At 34.6% G+C, this 20,836-nt stretch overlaps 1 pseudogene; it reads right to left on the reverse strand.

The window, feature by feature from the left end:
- Positions 1–15,676, reverse strand: part of LOC132160193 (DNA annealing helicase and endonuclease ZRANB3-like) — a 51,460-nt pseudogene extending 35,784 nt beyond the window's left edge.
- Between the last annotated feature and the right edge of the window lie 5,160 nt (positions 15,677–20,836).

Here is a 20,836-nt window from a genome sequence, read left to right on the forward strand (position 1 = left end):
CACATGGATGGATGGATGGATGGAAGGACGGATGGAAGGATTGATGGAATGACAGACACATGGATGGATGGAAGGATGGATGGATGGATGGATGGAAGGACAGATGGACGGATGGACTGACAGACACATGGATGATGGATGGAAGGACAGATGGACGGATGGACTGACAGACACATGGATGAATGGATGGATGGATGGAAGGATGGATGGACAGACACATGGATGGATGGAAGGAAGGAAGGATGGATGGATGGATGGATGGAAGGACAGATGGACGGATGGACTGACAGACACATGGATGATGGATGGAAGGACAGATGGACGGATGGACTGACAGACACATGGATGGATGATGGAAGGATGGATGGAATGACAGACACATGGATGGATGGAAGGATGGGTGGACGGATGGACTGACAGACACATGGATGGATGGAAGGACAGATGGATGGATGGACTGACAGACACATGGATGGATGGATGGATGGATGGAAGGACAGATGGACGGATGGACTGACAGACACATGGATGGATGGATGGAAGGACGGATGGAAGGACGGATGGATGGACTGACAGACACATGGATGGAAGGACAGATGGACGGATGGACTGACAGACACATGGATGGATGGATGGATGGATGGATGGATGGATGGATGGATGGATGGATGGAAGGACAGATGGACTGACAGACACATGGATGGATGGATGGATGGAAGGACAGATGGACGGATGGGCTGACAGACACATGGATGGATGGAAGGACAGATGGACAGATGGACTGACAGACACATGGATGGATGGATGGACTGACAGACACAGATGGATGGATGGATGGATGGACTGAAAGACACATGGATGGATGGATGGATGGATGGATGGATGGATGGGTGGACTGACAGACACATGGATGGATGGATGGATGGATGGATGGATGGATGGATGGACTGACAGACACATGGATGGATGGATGGACTGACAGACACATGGATGGATGGAAGGACGGATGGACATGCACATAGATAAATAGACAGAGATAGACAGACAGATAAATAGATGGATAAATGGATGGATAGATACTGTATAGATCAATAAATAGATAAACTAGACAGAGACAGATACTGTTCATAGACTAACAGATACTATGTAGCAACAGACTGATAGATAGTATAGATTAATATATTTTTGTAGTGTAAATATTAATATAAACATAAAAAACATGAATTTTTCACATTTTCAAACAGCTGTATTATAATATAAACCTAAAATTGTGGAAGAAATCATTTAAAACAAATTATTTATACGCTTGTTGTCATTATTTGTGCTTGTTTAACATCTAGACGAACTGAAAACCAACCGAACGTCAACACACAGAACAACAAACGCCTTTCCTAACCAAAACAACCAGAAACAAACGGCGGTTTGTAAATAACCTCGCGCTAGCTTTGCCGAACGTCTAGCTCATATGTAAATATAAACATGTAAAAAGGGCAGTAAGGGTCAGCCAGCGAGTCGCGTTAAAACACAGGTCGTTAATTTTAAAAGTGATCTGATTAGATTTGGGTTATAGTGAAAGAACATCTGTCCCCTGGACTGCTTTGTGTAAACTAGTTAGACAGAGACTGTGTGTGCGTGTGTGTGCATGAGTGCTGACAGCAGATGATTTATGAGGTCCTACAGCAGGTGAGCTGCTCTTTGTGTTTCTGAAATCTGACACACACACACACACACACACACACACACACACACACACACTCAAAACTTGCTGTACAAGCACTCCTGCCCACACACACTCATTACTCTGAGAGAGAGACAGTCAGAGAGACAGACAGATGAAATAATCGCAAGGAAAACGAGAGCCTGCTGGAGATTTAGAGGGAAAAAAATGGCTTTATCGTCAGCCAGACTGAAGGATTGTCACATACTGCTGTCCTGGTCCAAAGTTCACATGAAAATGAAATAACGTGAGGAACAAGCACCTTTGAGGTTTTTTTTTTTTTGACGACGATGCAGCAATTATAAGCCAAGTCTCGCTAAACGCAACGGAGGGGAACAGAATGTGATGATTACTAACGTCCATTCCTCTCTGAATAACATGCTGGCAGCTCGCTCGCCTGCCAAAGGAGGGAAAAAACGATGTGGAAATAAAAGAGAGTGATCAGAGACAAGTGAGATGAAATGATAATTTGTGTTAATCGGATACTATTGCCTAGCAACAAGCACGGGCGGTTGTACTGGGGTAAATCACTATATTTAACTGCTTTTGTTCTGTTAGTTCAGAACAAGTGATGGGAAAAAATTTAAAAAGGAGAGAGAGAAAGAAACTACAGAAAAAATGATTGAATTGAAGAAAAGAATGATATCGATGACATTTTATAACATAAGAACCTGCTAATTGTGCTTTTCTTTTTTTTTCTTTTTATGAAACCAATGATTGTTTCATTTTATTCAAATGTTTTCCCTTCTAAGTTTTCATTTAATTACTAGTCAGATTAATTTAATAAATTTAATATATTTTCTCATGCAAGCTTTTTTCTTATTTTTTTAATTTATGTATTAATTGGATTACTAGTCAAATTAATGTACACGGAAACAATTCAGAAATGTATATTTTACATTTATATTTTAAATATTTTAAAAAGATACACAATTATTATTTATTTTTTAGTTCGTTTCTTTCAAATGTTTTTCCTTCTAGTTTTAGATTTAAGGTATTATTAATTTAATTAGTAGTAAAATTATTTTATACTTTTGGGGGGGATTCAGAATATAGATCATGTAAGAATGATAAAAAAAATGTTTATGTAATTATTCCTTTTCTTTTTTATTCAAAAATTATACAATTCATAAACTTATTTTAAAATATTTGCTTTTAATTTAGTTTAAAGTTTTGTTATTCCAATTATTTTTTATATGTATATGTAAATATGTAAACATAAAATTCATTTACACGAATATGAAATTAAAATAATGGATAGTACAGTATAAAAATATTGTAGAAATTATGTATAAAAATATAGAAATTTGTATTATTTAAATGTTTGCTCAGATAAATATTTTTTTGTTTTAAGGTATTATTAATTTAATTACTAGTAAAATGTATGTATAAATATATATAAAAAAATCTATATATAAAATAGTCTTATTTTCAAGTAATCGTTGTTTTTGTTTTATTCAAGTGTTTTTCACTTACAGTATTGTAAAATTAATGTATTAATGTAAATGATTTTTGTAATCATTATTGTTTCTATTTATTTTGCTTGGTGCAAGTTATAAATAAAATAATACTAATAAATAAAGTATAGCATTATTTGCATGGTACTGACCATGATAACCCTATTCTTTTATATTATATAACTGTGAAGCTGCTTGGAAATGTTCACTGCACACCTTGGCAGCATCTTTGGGAAGGTCGAAGGGGATTCGTTGGTATATTTTGGGTGGTAGTTGAGTCAGCACCTGATTCTTGAGTCTGCGTATCATAATCTCGCTCAGACGCTGGTGTAACTCGTCCAAATGAGATGCGCCGCGACAGTCCTACTGCCACTTAGCCCCGAAAAACCTGCACACAAAAACAGACACAAACATTCTACTCATTAATAACACACACTTGTGCTGTAGATCCCCATAATTTCACCAAAATCCTCAGGCATTATCATTGAAATGAGACCTTTTCTATCTTAAATGTGTGTGTGCAAGTTTTAATTATGAATGTTTTATATTTACTGCTGCATATACGAATGATTGACAGGAATTTGTGTGTGCGCTTCTGAGTCTACTCCTCGGTAGATTAATTTGTACTCCGAGACCCTTGTGTGGATCGCTGTCGTGTCGTTTGTCGTGGCCTAATGGTTAGAGAGTCGGACTCCCAATCGAAAGGTTGTGAGTTCGAGTCCCGGGCCGGCAGGAATTGTGGGTGGGGGGAGTGCATGTACAGTTCTCTATCCACCTTCAATACCATGACTTAGGTGCCCTTGAGCAAGGCATCGAACCCCCAACTGCTCCCCGGGCGCCGCAGCATAAATGGCTGCCCACTGCTCCGGGTGTGTGCTCACAGTGTGTGTGTGTGTGTGTGTTCACTGCTCTGTGTGTGTGCATTTCGGATGGGTTAAATGCAGAGCACAAATTCTGAGTATGGGTCACCATACTTGGCTGAATGTCACTTCACTGATAAGATGATTTGATAAGAAGAGAGGAACAAAGCTCCTCTCAGATGTTCTGAGCACCACTCATCTTCATGACACAACTCATATCTGAGCTTCACATTAATGCTGCCACTTCACACACACATAAACAAATTAGCTCTGCATCAAACCCTAGTCAGATGTCTACCTAGACAGCATTCTAAAGGATTACTATATACAGATGTAAAATATATATTTTACAAAGAAAATAATCCCAGAATTCACTGTGATGAGCTTAGCAGGGGAAAAATAAGATGGTGGAAAGGCAAATTCCATGAAATACTGAAAAATATAAATGGAAATGCTTCAGTATAATTAAAATGTTACCAACTCACGTAATATTTGTAGGTGCTATTCAACATGGGAAAGGCGTAGGGCAAAAAAGCAAAGAAAATGGAAAAGGCAATTTAAAATATAATAAAAATATAACTAGTATTTATGAATGATTTGTACGAAGATTCATTCTGGTCCAGGGCTTGAAAACGGAAAAAAAAAAAATTCAATCGGTTCACTCCGAGTTTCTGTTCTGCGTTCCTCTGATATTATGACCGCTCCGAAACCGGTTCGGGTGGAAGAAATACCGATTAATAATGTTATTTTTTTAAAACAATATTATTTGCCTATAATTTGCCTAATAATAATAATAATAATAATATAATAATAATAAAGTATATCGTTTTCTTTACTCAAAAAGAAAAGGAAAAAATAGAGATCTAACGCTTAGTCACAGCCAATACAGCATCATCTTCTCTAGATTTTGGCCAAATGTAAGCTACTTATAAAAAATAAATAAATAAATAAAAAAAGATCTATCAACACTTTAAAGACAAAGTATTTTTAAGATATGTAAAAATGTTTGCTGCATTGTTAAAAGAAAAAAAAAAAAAATTGTATAAGATTGCGTTTGAGTAAAAAAAAAAAAAAAATGTCGCGACTCACGTCGCATTTTATTAGCCCTATTACTTCCGAAATAATGAAGGCTAAAATGTCTGTAGTCTAAAGCAAAATGTTTAAAAACATTATAAAAACAGTTATTAGTTTCTCTCTAAAAAAAATCCTCTAAAGTTTAGGCTATAAAAACGTCAATCCAAAAACAAATTAATTTAAGCTGAAGCTGATGCCTACCTCTCTCATTCTGCACGAAATCTAATATTTCCATGTTCCTGATGTATCTGGATGCTAAAATGTTATTTAATATAAATTATATAGAATAATAGTAAATGTGTAATAAGTAACGTTGTATATGTGACTGTGAATGAATCAGCAGAGCTTGTACGAGCTTTTGTCATTGTTAAATCTTTTTCAGACGTTTCCAAATGCAGACATCCCAACCTGCAAAAAGTCATTTCAGGGAGGTAATTACTTTTACTATTTATATAATCTGCTTATACAATTTATGTAAACTGCTTTTATTTATTTTCCATTGCAACTTTAAACAGGTCTAAGGAGTTGGTTGTTTTCATGTAGCCTTGGCAACTAACCTGAATAATATGCAGATAAAATGAAACTTGTCAACTCATCTCAACATGCCTTTTGCAATCATATAACCCTCCATGGGCAATGGCAAGACTGTCATTATGTTTGACACCTATAAGACAGGGGTACACTTTCGTGTAGTCTGCCGTAAAATGTGTCTTATACTTTTTTTCTTCTTATACTACTGTTTTGTGGCACTCTCCCTCTGCAATGGTGCTCCTGTTTCTAGATAGACATAACTGATTAATTTTGTTCGGGACAAGAGATAAAAGCCCGCCCACACTGACAATTGTTTGGTTGATTTGCAGAAACAGGCCAATCAGGATGCGATCTGTCTTACATGCGCTTCGCACAAACGCACATTAGCACACACACGCAAGGTCTCTCGCTCCCTCTCCCTCTCTGCCGTGCGTGCGCTACACGGTTTGAAACACAGTATCGGTTTCGCATGCGCGCTTTTGCTCGCTCGGTCTAGATTCCGGGAGATTTTAACTAATTTGCGGGTCTCAGGGAGCCGCTTTCAATATGCGGGAGACTCCCGGAACTTCCGGGAGACTTGGGATGTCTGCAAATGTCGAAATTGGGTTGCCCATCTTTCTGTGCATGATGGTGTCCAATGCCTCCGGCGAGCGGAGCTTTTCAAAGTTGGGAATAATCAAAGGAGAGCTGCGGTCCTCAGTTGGGCAGGAAAGGCTAGCATGCTGGTGCTTGAGTGTCGAATGCACATGCACCAACGCCGAGAAAAAAAGGCCCTTTTTTGCCCTGCGTCATCAGGTCTAATTTGGTCTTAATCCGGCCCTGAAGGGGGTGCATTGCCATTTACACTTGCCTATGATGAGTTCACAGCTGAAACATTTCACTTGTTGGCTTCAGCGTCACATTTGCATATGCTGTTCTGGTCTTAAGAATGGTTTTGAGAGTGAACTGAAAAGACATTCAGTGTACTCGTAAAAATGGTTTCATTAACATTTTGCACAAATTTGCTCCTGTTCATAAGAAGGGTTTTGCGAACAATTTGCACGATTTCGTTCTACTTGTAAGATTTTTTTTGGCAAACAATTTGCTGAACAATTTGCTTTGCTAAGAAGAATGTTATTTTTGCAAACCATGTGCAGAGAAATTTGTTCTGCTCATAAGAACGCTTTTGCAAACAATTTGCACAATTTTGTTCTGTTTGTAAATTTTTTTATTTTTTTCCGAAAAATTTTTGAAATTTGATTTGCTAATAAGAATAGTTTTTGCGAACAATTTGCTGAAAAATTTGTTCTGCTCAGAAGAATCGTTTTGGAAACAATTTTCATGAAAACTAGCACTGCTCATAAGAATGGTTTTCCGAGTATAATGCACAAATTCATTCTGCTTTGTTATGAATGGTTTTGCGAATAATTCACAGAAAAAATTTAAGTCCTCATGAGAATGGTTTGATAAACATTTTGCACACATTCATTCTGCTTTTAATAGTTTTTACAAATATTTGTTACAAATATATGTTCGTAAGAATGTTTTTGTGAAAGATTTGCAGAAAAATTCATTCTGCTCCTAAGAAGAATTTTGCGAACAATTTCCTGAACAATTTAGCTATACTCATAAGAATAGTTTTAAAAATAAAATAAATTTTTGTTGTATTTATTTATTTTTTTTCAAATTCACTGAACATGAGAATAATTTTGCGAAGGATTTGCAGAAACATGATGTTGTTTTACAAACATTATTCACAAGTTCATTCTACTCGTAAGAATGGCTTCGCAAACATTTTCACAAAATTATTCTGCTTGTTAGAATGGTTTTACAAACAAAACATGAGTGTTTTTGGTCAAACTTCTCTTAATCAAAATTCTCTAAAATGACAACCAAAGTTTTAATCAATAAAAGTTGCTTGAGGAATAAATAATAATGATGAAATGGTAACGGTAAATTAAAACATTATTGCAATGTTGCAATTAGGGTTCTATTTTATCTAAACGCAAAGTGTAAAGCGCACGGCACAGGTGCACTCAGGGCGTGTCCAAATCCACTTCTGCTATTTTAACGATCCGTGCGCCGGGGCGCATTTTTGGAATGGGTTGTCCCTATTCTATTAAGTAATGGGCGTAACGTTCAATAAACCAATCAGAGTGTCATCTCACATTCCCTTTAAGAGCGAGATGCGCTCGCGCCAGGGCGGATTGCTATTTACATAGCGGAATTTGTTGGCGGAAAAGCTGAATGCTTCTCAAGCGAAGAAACCGATCTGCTCGTGCGCGAAGTTAAAGCGCGCAAGCAGATCATCTACGGGACAAGCAGGAATCCACCAAAGCTTCCCGAGGTGAAGAAGGGGTGGGATGAAGTATAATTTCATTCATCGTTATACGTAGTAATAGGCTGAATTGCAAATAGGTAGCCCAATTCTAATACACGCAATGATTATCCATCGTTACATTTTTATATTTATGTAGCCTACACAATACTATTATTTTACACTGTAATCCTTTTGTTTTTAATATTTGGCATGTTTGTGTGATGCATCCCTGTGTGTAATAAGCAAAGTCAGCGCGCACTGTGGACCCGCCCAGAAGCGCATTTTCTACCAACGCACTCTTTAAATAACAAAAGCTTTAGACTTTAGACCAGGTTTGAGTTAGTCTATGGTGCAGTATATTTTCAGCTCCTTAAAATAGCAATGTGCCAGCAATGTGCCTTTTTTAGACCAGCACGCCCATGGGCGCACAAATGGGCATAAATGCATTTGCTAATTAAACGACATGGTGCTGGATGGGAAAATGCGAATGGCGCCGGACTGAAACTAGCAAACACACTTGTGCTGCGTCTTGCGTCACTGCATCGGGTGTATGATAGGGCCCTTAGTCTTTTAATGTTGCCATTTGGTTGTACCTAAACTGTTTTTCCCTTTTTAGTCACACTTGAATGCTGTATTGTACATTAAAAAAGAAGGGTTTTTACTTGCGTTGCAGTATTTTTTGCCTTGTCGCTCCAGGTTCCAAACCTCCGTGGATACAAAGCATCGATTTGCATGAAGAGCTGAAAGGGAGACCAAGAGATCAAAATATCAATCAATGTGACATCATAAACGTCATGCACTGAACTAACTTTCCACTAGTAACTTCCAATGGGATCGAATAACTTTAAAAAGGACACTTTTATAGTTCTGACCTTGGGCCTATGCAATCATGAGTTTATTGAAAATCGGTCAGCAAATTTCTGTTTATAGCTGGTGCGAACAAATACTCTGCTGATTAAAGTGGGTATTAAGTTCATAAAATGCAAATGGGTTTCATCTAAGAGTAAGTCTCATAGTGCACATTACGCTCAGTTAGTATAAACCTAACAGCGATTATCTTGATGAATTAAGAAAACACTTGTCTTTCATAAGAAGACCAGATAGAAAGATCAAAGGAATTAGAAGAGCAATGGAGGTCAAAACTCCCATAATATACACACTAGAGAGGTTTTTGTGTACACAGTGACGTACATTTTGGCAATACTTTTGTCCAGTGAAATTTTAACAGCAGCTCTTGCAATGTACCAAGAAGTGCACAGAATGTAGCATCCTTTAAAACGAGGTCTCTGGTGTTTCCTGAATAATGTACTGGTCAATTAACTGGCCATCAGTGACGGGTAGATCAGCAATAAAAACTAGTGGGAGTAAACACGATATTAAATATAACAAGAATAAAACAGGCTGTGAGGAGTGGAACTGCAGTCTGTAAAATGGGGTTCATTCACATAACACGAGCAGAATGAATTTAATATCTAACATTTGGAAAACCATTCATATTGAAGTAAATGTAACACTTTGCATAAAACATGGTTTTTATGAGCCATTTACCATTTACTGAATTTGGTCTGTTCATTTTTTTTTTTACAGATTTGTTCTGCTCATATAAATAATGGTTTTACAAATTATTTGTACATGGAATTCATTCGGTTTATAATGGTTTTGAGAATGATTTGCACAAACAGTTTTGCTTGTGATGGTTTTGTTGATGATTTAAATATGTATTTGTACTGTTTGTGAATAATTTGCATTATTGCATCATTTTTTAAGAATGGTTTTATGAACTTCATGCAGGAATTTGGTTCTCTCATAAGAATGGCTTTGTGAACTATTTAAATTCAAATTCATTCTGCTCCTAAGCAGTTTTGTGAACGATTCGAAGATGGTTTTAGGAACAGTTTGCACATTCTCTCTGCTTGTAATCATGATTTTGTAACTGATTTACAAATTGAATTTGTAATATTCATAATGGTTTTGTGAATATTTGCACAAAGATTAGTTCTGTTCTTAAGAATTACTTTGCGAACAATTTGCAATAAAATTGGTTCTGCTCGCAAGAAAAGTTTTACGACCAATTTACACAATTTTGTTCTGCTCATATGGCTTTGCAAACATTTTGCTAAGAAATTTGCTCTGCTCATAACACTGGTGTTTTTTTCCAAATGATGTGCTAAGAAATTGGTAAGAATTGTTTGGCAAACAATGTACAAATGTGTTTTGCTTGTAAGAATGGTTTACGATTGATTTGCAAAGAAATTCGCTCTTAATGGATTTTCGAACAATTGGCACAAATTATCTCTGCTCATAAGAAAAGTTTTAAGACATTTTACACAGAAATCCACTTGATTTGCAAGAATAGATTACAAACAAAATTTTGTTATCCTTTACTCATCCTCAAGTTGTTCCAATTCATTCTTCTGCTCCACACAAAATAATCTATTTTAAAAAATGGTGGTAACCAAACAACTAATGGTCCCCACGGACTTTCATAGTATTTTCCTCTCCACTATAAAAGCCAATAGGGACTATTAATCATTAGTCACATGCTTCAGAATATCTTTGGTTCAACAGAAGAAAGACATTCCTACAGATTTGGAAAAACTTGAAACTTGAGGGTGAGTAAAAGCTGATATAATTTTCATTTTGGGGGGGGGGGGGGGGGGTTGGGTTAATTAATACAGCAGCCTGATTCTTGCATTTTTAAAACCGGCAGAGTTACAGATTGTGACATGAAAGCAAAGACCCATACAATGTAAAAAATAAGAAGAGAGACAGGAACAGAGCAAGACGAGGATAAGGGTGTTTTTTGAAACTACAAATATTACTGGCACACCTCTGGACAGAGTAATAACAGCAGAGATGAGCGTTGTGCTTTTGAGACCTGTGAAAAAGAGAGCTCTTCCTTCTCATTCAGAGCTGTGGCTCTAAAATCCCCTCATTTTTACTCACATCACCCTTGCCATTGATAGTCCGCCTCAACGGAGGTCACTGGGTTAAATAAACACCCACGCCTTAGTAATATCCAGGTAAACTGAACAAGGGGGGACAAAACCACATGAAATCGGCTAAAATATCCAGCACTGGATCGCTACATCACATAAAAGGATAAATGTTGAAAATGATCTCTTGTTTGATCGATTAATTTAATTTTGCTGCGAGCGGGTCATTAGACCAGCAAGATAGTAACTGCGTGACAAATTCCAAGCTGTCACTTTACAAAAGAAATGAGAATGACTATAAATGTTTATTCCTAACGTGAACTAATGTGCCGAGCAGGAACAAGACCTTCATTTAGTAATCGGATAATTTTACAGTGAGTACAATAGTCAAATAAATGATTTTAATAACCTAGTGATAATATACGGGGGGGACTTATCAAAACTTTTAGTTTATGATATTATCGTACTTGCAATTTTGGGTGACATGAGCGATGACTGGAGGATGGGAAATATGTCAGCTAATGACAAGATCTCCTCCTGGTTTAGCTCAAACAAAACCATGCTGCATATTACCAAATGGCTTAATAAATCAAAGCAAATGACAAACAGATTTGGAGGAAACCGTACCTCCTCTGGTCTGCCCAGCACCGGGGTGCCAGTTAGAAGGATAGCACGCTTGGCGTTCTGAATGATTGGCACCAGTATTTTACTACGAGCTGCGTTGCAAGATTTCAGGTAGTGGGATTCATCCACCAGGACGACGGTGAATCGTTGCTTGTTCAGGGCCTCCAGCAGGGGGCGTGCGTCTGGCGTGAGCAGCCCATAGCCCAGTATGGTCACTTTGCTAGTGCTGATGCTCCTACAAAACAACAACAAAACAACAAATGCAAATGTGCAACAACTTTCTCAATAAATTAACTTGGCCTTATTTTTTGTTTGAGTCAATGCTAAAGTTAATGCTAAAAAACATCAAAATTTCTGCCATGAATGTGGGAAAATACAATATTAAAGTCATCCAAAAATGAAAATGGTAATTTACTCACGTTACACATTTACTCAATTTACGCACTGGTTGATCTAGCCTGAAAAATAAGCCTTTTATAACGCTATTTGAGCAAAAGTAACAACATTTATGACGCAGTTGTTGTCAGATTTCAAATGTGAAATTTAATCCTAAGCTTAGAGAACAGTTTTGGAGAATTTGATGTTTCCCCATTCAAAGAGATAGTAGTTGCACTTGCACGCCCGAGAGGCGTTTCAAAGATGGCCGCCGAGTGACATGACTTGCCTTAAAAGGACTTTGGATTAAATCAAGTACCATCTCCTTCAAATTTGAATGCACTACTTATTCTCATTACTTTTTTGTCTAAAACAAATATAATTTTGGGTCATGACTTACAAACGTACGAACTTGTCAAAACAGAAACCGTGTACACTTAAAAACATTTATAATAGTTTATATTGTTAGTGTTTTCATTGGAGCCACAAGAACATAAAAGCATTTTTAGAATTCTGTAAGCCCGAATTCACTTTTATAAAGAATACAAACACACAACACAACAAAGACAAGCAAAGCTCAGCTAAAGTATTGCAGGGAATTTCACGCAACATGACATTTTTGAAAATCTAGGTTGAAAATGCACCAAAATACCATCGGAATGAGGTGTAAAGGCTTTAACTTCAACAACAAATGTCGAAAACAACTATAAACTATTACAGAGTTAGTTGCACACGACATTTAACGTAACATTTTGACTAAAACAAAACTATTTTTTTAATCACGAGTCGACGTGCAAACTTACAAATCCATCACAAAAGAAACTGTCTAAACTGAAATATATTTATAACAGTGTATTTATTGGAGCCACAAAGTGGTAAAATCATTTAATAATATTTAGGTTTTACCAAATTTATTTTCCTACACACTATACGAAACCACAAGCTAAGATAAGCTGAGCTAAACTTTCCCGCAAGAAACAAAAACTATTTTTGGTCACACAACTTCGATGTCGTTTGTAAAAAATATATATTTCCTCTAAAAACGGAGTTGAAAATGCATCAAAATTCTACTGAAATGAAGTATAGAGGCTGTCGACAGATGTCGAAAAATAACATGAAACAATTATAGATTTAGTTGCACTTAGCATTTAACATTTTAATTTTTCATCACATGATTTTTAAAATGCAATTTTTAATCACGAGATACAAACTTACAAATCCATCAAAACAGAAACGGTGTACACTGTAGATATATTTTCAACAGTTTATATTATTTGCTTTTTCCATTGGAGCCATAAGGTTGTAAAAGCATTTCACATTTTTTTCTTCACCTCATAGTCTCCCGTTATAGACTGTGTAAAGATGCCAGCTGTACAGTACACTGAGAGGAAATGATGTTTGTTCCTGCTTTGCACTATGAGCCATTAGAGTTAAAATATCATTCCCCATGCTGACATGCCTTCATCAGGCTCGGAGGGAGATGTTGCCAAGGCAACAACTTCACAGGTTGACTCAACCCCGGGCCAGAATTCTCAGGGTAAACAGAGCAATTTGTGAGCCTCTTTTTAGAAGCATCAATAACAGGCAAAAAGACAACATGACCCTCTGACTGCATGGGCTGTACAATCAATCCCAGCATCCTCTGTGGAAGGGCAGCTCTCATAAGCTCTCTCCCACACCTATGATAGAGCTAAAGTATTCTTCGTGTGAGATTCGTAGCCATAAAAGGTGAGATAATTTAGGATTTGTTTAATATTTCTCCAGGGAGGTGATTTGATTTCATACGTCTGCCGTGTAATTTGTATTGTGGTATAATTTTGTAGTCCGTGAACAGGAGATTTTACTTCAGTTTTGTATTTCTACAGGCTGAAAATCTGCAAGAACGGTTTTCATAACTTTCTAAAGCTACTCATAAAAGTGTGACACAAAGAGGGGTGAAAAAAAAACATTAATAAATCAGGAGATTTCTTCCTAACTCTTCCAGAGGCTTCTGCAGTCATACTCAGTCATAAATTTCATGAATCAATTTTGCCACTATGATTAAACTCACACATAGTCTGAAAGAATCAATCTTTCATTTTGAGCCAAAAATCTCTCGGCCACCAGTGCAGACGTCCTCCAGTACGGTCCACTGGATCGCAATGAATTACCAACCGATGTCCCTCTTTTTTTTTTCTTTCAGGGACTGCAAAACAAACTTAAACGATCGATTACTAAGATGCCTATTTCGGTGTGTGTCAGAATGTAGCTACAATTTACACCTCATTACACTTTCTACGCTTGAACAACATTCAGATGTTTATGTGACGTTTAATATTTAGATTACATGGTTATATTTAAGATGTTTAGTGGATGTTTGGACATAAGTATGACGGGTGATGGCATAGCATGCAATGTTTTCCAGATGGTCTGCTCTTTCAAAAGTGTCTCTGTAACGCATTATGGAATTATGATATTAGAAAAGCAATGTGCAAATATTGTGACAATGACTTCTTTTGAATAAATAAATAAATAAATATATATATATATAAATATATATATATATATATATATATATATATAATACTAATATTAAAATATTATACAAATATTATGCAAAGTTTTCCATTATATACATTTATATACATAAAAAAAAATAAAAAAAAATAAAAAAGAAATATATATATATATATACTAATATTAAATAATATTAAAATATTATACAAATATTATGCAATGTTTTCCATTATATACATTTAAAAAAAAAAAAAAAATATATATATATATATATATATATATACTAATATTAAATAATATTAAAATATTATACAAATATTATGCAATGTTTTCCATACAGGGTGTTCTTTAAAAAAAGTCTCTGCAAATTTTTATTATTAATTTTATTATTATTATTATAATTATGAAAACAATGCACAAATATTTTGGCAGTAATGTCTTTGAATAAATAACCATGAAATACTACTACTATTATTTAAAATAGTAAAAATATATTTTAAAAATTCAGCAAATATTATATAATGTTTTCTCGATGTTGTGCTCTTTCAAAAATGTCTCTGCAACATACGTGATTTTTATGAAAGCAACATGTAAAGATATAGTTTTAAAATATCACATATTGAGTAATGTATGTATAAATATCATTATCTTAAGATGTTAACTCAAAAAATCCATTTCACTACGGAGAAAATCAATGCGATTTTTCACTTGTTCACTTCCTGAACCCAAGTGTTGGGCTCTATTGAACTTAAATTTGTCATACATTGTATCAGTCTTGGTTTCCACCAAGTTGATGTCTCTGGGGTCGAGTTCAGGAATCCACTTCTCCAGCTCTTCAGTCCAAGGGTATTTCAGAGATGAAGGCACCACAATCAACAGAGACCATTCTTGTTTGAAGATATACGCCACCGAAATGGCCTGGATCGTCTTTCCCAAACCCCTCTGACGGCACAAATCGTCAGTGATTAGTGGACTCTATAAAAACCCAATCGAATTAGAGTCAAGAAAAGCAAAACGCTCTTACTTCATCTGCAATCATGCACCTGCAAAACACAAATGAAAACTAATGAACTTACAATGACTGACCCAAACACCGAAATCAGTTGTCTCAGAATAATTACCCTCTGCATCACGTTTTAAATCTCTTCCCTAAACCAATGTCCAGAAGGCAATATTGTGAAAGCCAGCGCACATTGCTCAGTATAATTTCCTGCACACCTGAACTCAACGACTAATTCTGCGCTGGCAGCCGACGGCATGGAAAACTCAATCCTGAAGCAGAGGCGTGTAGAGCCCCGCTGCGGCATACAGGGCTTTATTTAAAACGCCCAATCATTTAAGACCCCAATAACCAAATGATACAGGCCTTGAATCAATCAAGCTGCTCCCCTAAATGAAATTTACCCAGCATCCTGAGCTCAGCATGTTGCCCTTGAAGATATGGGCCACTCGAGTCCTAATCAATGCAGCAACATGACATTACAAAGATCCATAATGTACACTTTAGTAGTTTTTCATTTTTAATTCCTCGCCCCCTGCCTAGAGTTAACCTGCCTCGTCCCATTTTCAATATCAAGCAACAGATTTTTATTTTGTTACCATTACATCTTCAAAAATTTTGAGTCAGTTGAAATATCTGAAAAGTGTTAATATAGTACAAAGACTTCATTAAATTCTGAAATATTCAAATATTATACATTGATAATGTAAACATATAAAAAATGTGTTTAATCGAAAAGTGTAAAAATATAATTAAACTATTAAAATATATACATATTAAAATATTATTACAAAATGCTATACAAAATTAAATGGTTGAAATATTCATTAAAAGATTCCATTTTCTAATATTTTGAATGTAACGATTTAAGTAAAGATTAAATTGTATTGAATTTAACTATGGTTAAATATGTATTAAAATTATTATATTTTTTTATATTTCTAATGTAAATATTTGAAAACAATGTAAGCAAATATTAAATGTGACATTAAAATAATCAAATATTAACCTTTTTTTATTAAATATGAAATAAATATTAAAATACACTAAATGTATTTTTACTTTAAAATGTTTAAAAGGTTAATGTTTAAATACAAATGTAAGATTTAAAGGAAAATATGTAAATTGTATTCGCGTAAATGTGAATATTAAGTTGTTTATCTAAGATAATAGAAATAAATATAGCACTTAAATATTATTGCACTTTTGTTTGTTTTTGATTGCTTTTATTGTCATCATTTGTAAGTCTCTCTCTCTCTCTCTCTCTATATATACACACATACACACACGCATACACTCACACACACACACACACACATACAAGTACATAGATGGACAGATTTAGATAGATTTGAATATATATAATAAAATATATATTTCTGATATTAAACTGAAAACTTTGATATCAGAATATTAAATGAAAATGTTATTATTGACATTTCTGTGTAAAAGCATTTTTTGCCGTATATTTTGAATGAATGATGGGAGTAGACTGGGGAGGCAGTTTTTCATTGTGATCATTAGAGAATCTCTACATATACTACATCAAACGACTTCTAAAGAAAATAACACACACACACAAAAGTGTTTTATGAACACAGTGTACATTCTCTTCTTCTCTTTCCCAGCGTTTACTGCATGACAAATCCACAAGATCTCAAGTCACCCGAAGAGCGATGCAAACAAATAAAGTGAAACAGCCTGCAACATTGGTCTGTGTCTTGGTGATCCCAGTGAGGAAGCACAGCATCAAGACCTTCCTGGCTCTGGTTAGTGAAATGTCACCCCGCTCCCGAGTCAAACACTAGATCCACTCATTAGAGGAGAGATGTTTCCTCCGTTTCATCTCGCTTTCTTTCTTTCCTTCTTTTTTTAAGCAATGCCAAGAGACACTGATCTTCTGCGGATTCTTTCAGGGGAAAAACTGTAATTGCTCGTGCGTCACGAGATGTTCGAGGATTTACTGGGAACAAATGAAGCAGATACATGCAGGGCCACAAAATGAAAGAGCTTTGCTTCTTTTTTGTTTATTTGTTCTTTTCGGTTTATTATTAATGTGGATTCCAGCAACGCCTCGGTTGTTATAAACAGGCTCCCCCGACAGCGGCACGTTTAGCTAATGCTGATGCCATATTTGCATACAGTGTACGAATACAGTGTGCTTTCTAAACAATAGTACATTCAACAGAGGGACAATGTATTGTAACCATTTTAGAAACAAATCCATCTTTTGTATTATACCAACACAAAGTACTATGGTATTAGGTAATAGTAAATAAATATATATAGCGTATGTACGTATTCATTTATTATTTATATTAATATATATTTATGTACACACACACGTTAGTTTCTGTGAATTGTGGGGACTTCTATTACTTTTATACTGACCAAACAATATTTTCTATCCCCTAACCCTTACAGAGAACCTGTTTGGATTGTTACACTTTTAGATAAACATCATTTACTATTTTTAATAATTGTTTCTCTCGTCAGGACCGCAAGCCGGTCCACACAATGTCAATAATTTCACGTTTTACTATTCCTGTGGGGACATTTGGTTCACACAATGTAGTATAAACATGTACACACACACACACACACACACATATATATAGAATATTTTATGTTAACAGGTTAATGTAATATTAATCCTAAAGTTAAAATGTTATACTATTCAAAATGATTAAATATTAAGGAGTTTAAGTTAAAAATAAGAGTAATAAATGTGTTTTTCTTATTTATTTTAAACACAAAATTAAATGACTATCTATCTATTATAGCCATCTATATATTTTAAATTAAATACATTAAAATATTAGACTGTTTAAAAACAAAACGCTGAAGTTACAAAAATATACACATAAAAAACAAAAATAGTTTCTATTGTTCTACTGTATCTATCCACCATCCATCATCATTTACATATAATTATATAAATATATTATTATTTATACATTGGTATACAAATATAATGATTACAATAAATAACAGTAATAATATTTATTATTATTATCAATAATAATTAATTAATGTTAAAATTAGACTTTTTGAAAAAGTAACACTTAAGTAAAAATAAATTATAAAACTAAAACTTATATTTCATCTATTGCTATATATTTATATAAACATTTATATTTAAATATAATATATTAATATTTACATATTAATGTAGTAATAGAATAATATAAACATTATAATAAATAATATAGGTATATTTATTAATAATACTAATAATTATTATAAAATAAAATATAAGCATGTGTTTAAAAGTACTGGCCAATTAAAAAAGTAAACAAAAAACTAAATTTTTTAAATATTTTCTCTCTCTCTCTCTCTCTATATATATATATTATTTATATTTATATATAAATAATAATAGTAATTAACAAATGTTAAAATATTAGACAGTTAAAAATAAGACATATTAAAAGTAATATTTTGGTAAAAAAAAAATGATAAAAATCTTCTTTGTTTTAAAATAATTAAAAAACTAAACCTTTCGGTTTATTTCCAGGTTGAAACCCCACTAAAATAGCCACTATATATCAAAGTACGATGGTATTAACGTCACTGTACCATGAAATGGGCCAAATACTTTTTTATCAAGGTAATAAGGCGTAGAAATAAGCTAATATAGCCATATTATATTTTGATCAGTATCGATAAGAGAATAAAGTGACCTCTTGAAATGTCTAGGAGCGACAGAGGCACAAATAAAGATAAAGAGGTGAGAGACAGACGGAGAGAGAGACAGCTATGATGCCCTCTTCATCTTGTTTTCTCTTCTCTCACTGTGAAAGGATGATTAACAGCCTCTGTCCTGCCACTGGCTTTTCTTTGCCTTCAAATTGTTGGAGCACTTGCTTGCGCTTTGTAACGTGCTCTCACACGCCTCGAGTGCCTCTCAGGTGTGTGTGTGTGTGTGTGTGTGTATGCGCGCTGCTTCTCCACACATTAATCACTGTTCTTTAAATAACGCCGCTTGCAACCGACGCACTGCTGTGTCCTGAAGGAGGCCCCGTCTGATTTGCCTGTCAACAACACCATCAACTTAATTCTAGCACGCTTTTAAATGCAACCCTTTCAGATCGTGAGGCTTCCTAATTCACTATAGTAGATAACAAATCAAATCAAATCAAATCAAAGGAAAGGAAATGTAGATGAATAACATTTATATAAAATATATAGAAATTATTGACATTATTCAAATGTCAATGAAAAAAATCTGAATATTGAAAACTTTAAATACACTCTTTCTGTAAATTAAAAGTTTGTTTGGTTAAAAAATTTTTTTCTTATTTTCCTCGTCATTTAATGGTTTTCTTGTTGGAATAGGAAATATGTCCATTATATGAATATATTAATATGCAAAACAATTATTAATATAATTACATAATTTATAATACATTTATAAATTAAATATAACAATAAAATATAAAAGTATAAAATATGAAATATAAAAGTTTATATATATAGTACATTGATTAAAATATTTAAACATAAAAGCAAAAATAAAATATAAAATTACCTTTAAATATAATATAATATATTAATTATTAAAATATAAATGATAAACAATATATTAGTTTAAAACCTCAGTTTAAAGATTTATTTTCTGTTCTAACATATTTCCTATTTAAACAGGAAGTTGGGGTACAAAAGTTGCCTGATTATGATATAAAATGTATTGTATAAATACAATCTTAATAAAATGTTTTGCTTTTATAAATAAAATATCAAAATAAAATAAAATGATTATATGTGTGTGTATATACACTCACCTAAAGGATTATTAGGAACACCATACTAATACTGTGTTTGACCCCCTTTCGCCTTCAGAACTGCCTTAATTCTACGTGGCATTGATTCAACAAGGTGCTGAAATCATTCTTTAGAAATGTTGGCCCATATTGATAGGACAGCATTTTGCAGTTGATGGAGATTTGTGGGATGCACATCCAGGGCACGAAGCTCCCATTCCACCACATCCCAAAGATGCTCTATTGGGTTGAGATCTGGTGACTGTGGGGGCCATTTTAGTACAGTGAACTCATTGTCATGTTCAAGAAACCAGTCTGAGATGATCTGAGCTTTGTGACATGATGCATTATCCTGCTGGAAGTAGCCATCAGAGGATGGGTACATGGTGGTCATAAAGGGATGGACATGGTCAAAAACAATGCTCAGGTAGGCCGTGGCATTTAAACGATGCCCAATTGGCATTAAGGGGCCTGAAGTGTGCCAAGAAAACATCCTCCACACCATTACACCACCACAAGCAGCCTGCACAGGGGTAACAAGGCACGATGGATCCATGTTCTCATTCTGTTTACATCAAATTCTGACTCTACCATCTGAATGTCTCAACAGAAATCAAGACTCATCAGACCAGGCAACATTTTTCCAGTCTTCAACTGTCCAATTTTGGTGAGCTCGTACAAATTGTAGCCTCTTTTTCCTATTT

This window comes from Carassius carassius, chromosome 16, assembly GCF_963082965.1.
Source record: "Carassius carassius chromosome 16, fCarCar2.1, whole genome shotgun sequence".
NCBI classification, from domain to species: domain Eukaryota; kingdom Metazoa; phylum Chordata; class Actinopteri; order Cypriniformes; family Cyprinidae; genus Carassius; species Carassius carassius.